The following is a 2,221-nucleotide window of genomic DNA, read 5'->3' as shown; positions in this document are numbered from 1 at the left end:
AAATCAGTGTCCTGCTTAATAGGCGCATATAGCCCGCTCCTCCCCTACTGAGGAAGTATGTTTCCGAATGTTGCCGCACCATATAATCAGCATTATTTACACCGTTAAATGGTGGCTCGGGTTATTAGAATGGGGATTAATTTAAGTTGAGATCATAGGTAAAAAGGCTGGAGAGAACAGATTGCAGCTTGGAAGATGCAGAACACTGTTATTGAAAATTTTTATGGGATTAATTTGCAACGCGGAGGTTAATTTGCTTGCAGCTTAATTATGATTACATGATTGAATGATAATGATGAACATGAACATATTATTCTTGATAATTTGCTAGACTAAGTTTATAGATATCGAATGAGAAACTAAAAATCTTTACGTGTACCTACATCCAAAATTCCACCACCGGCACCGTCTGTCTGAAATTTTGCATTTAAAGAGAGTTCAAAACACTTTAAAGTGAATTCAGATTGATTTGGAAATGTCTTTGACTCTCTCAACTCAATCATATAGGTATGTCAATTTATAGAATGTCAATTTGACACAATTTTAAGTTGAACTTTATTAAGGTGTACCAAAATAGTTATTCATGAAACAAGTTGTCAAAAGTGTTTTTTTTTTCAACACCAGTCGTTAATTCACATCGAGTGCTGAAAAAAATCGAGTTTCGCAACGAGTAGCATTACAATTTCTTTTTTTTTTGCGATACCACCGAATACCCTTAAAAATAAATTGTTTGAACCTGAAGAAACAGATTGTACCCAAGCAACCGTTACTCAGCCCCAAAATTTAAGTTTTTAAAGATACTTTAAAGTTCCAAAACAAGTCCCAATGACCTTCTTTTCAACTTCCAGTGGCCTTTTAATTCGGCTAAAAAAAACTTCTTAATTGGTTCTAGAATGTCAATTTGACATGTCTAGTAGAAAATCGCTAAAAGTGGTGTAAAATCGTACTTTTTATTTACCCAAAGAAAGTTCTGTAGAGTGGATTGAAAAGTTCAGGTAATTTGACGCATTTAAGTATCATTGGATACTTGAATAACGAAACACAGATTTTTTGACAAATTTTCAAAGGTACATAGCTGTTTTTAAACTTTTTGTTAATTTTTAAAAATTAACCTGCGTATATGTGGTAATGATATCGAAATAAATGATAGTAAAAATTGAAATCCTTACAGAATGTAATACCTCTTCATTGACAATGAATCTCCAGAAACTAACTGTTTCATATAAATGGGCCGATCCAAAATTCTGATAAAAACTTTAGACACATCTGGCAAAGATATTCCTAAGATTTTCAATAGGAATCAAGGCTTGATTGAGGCCTGGCACTCCGGAAAATGACTCTTTTCCATGAAGATTCCTTCCAATTATTTCTTGGGGACGTGAATTGGGCATTATCTAGCAGAAAGGTAAAGTTAAAATCCATAACATTCTCCGTGAATTTGATCAGTACACTGATTAGCATTCACTGATTAGATTCTGTGTAATTATTTGGATTCATTTTATGCGAAATTATGATCATTTAAATTTTTCCTTTTCGCAAAAATCCAATCCATATCATGAAACTGCGTCCCCTTTGAAGTTTCAGTTCTGATATGATTCTAATGATCGAAATTAAATGCTTTAGTTGGAAAACACCACATAATCCGTATTTCTCCTCAAATTTATCATGATCTCCGAAAAGATCCCTAGGCAGAACAGAACTGAAACCTCGCACAGTCTCTTGGTATTAATTGGATTTAAGCGAAAAGACATAATTCAAAATCTCCGCACAAAATTGCTAGACAGTGTACTGATCCCATTTACAGAGGTTATGATGTATGTTAACTTTATCATTCTGCTTAAAAATGCCATGGTTCATGTCCCCTAGAAATAATTGGAAGGGATCTTCAAGAGAAAGGATCAAAATGCCGGATTGCCAGGTCATAATCTAGTCTTGAATCCTTTTCAAAAGTTAGGAATATCTTTGCCAGATGTGTCTGAAGTGATTATCAGAAGTATGGAACGGCCGATGAGCAGATGAGATTGCGGTAAACAATCTGTGTTTAGGCGAAAAAAATGACTTTCTGTGATTTAACCCAAATATTCTGTGACGGTTTTTTGTTAAGCTTTTTCCTGGAGTTTTATTGAAAATTCATGAAAAATTGGGCCTTTTTTACATTCTTCTTGAGAATCAATTTACCTTACTTATCTTATCATATTTTTCGAAACTCTTAGATTTTCCT

The sequence above is a fragment of the Uranotaenia lowii genome, chromosome 3 (genome assembly GCF_029784155.1).
Source record: "Uranotaenia lowii strain MFRU-FL chromosome 3, ASM2978415v1, whole genome shotgun sequence".
Taxonomy (NCBI): domain Eukaryota; kingdom Metazoa; phylum Arthropoda; class Insecta; order Diptera; family Culicidae; genus Uranotaenia; species Uranotaenia lowii.
This window is presented reverse-complemented; position numbering follows the sequence as displayed.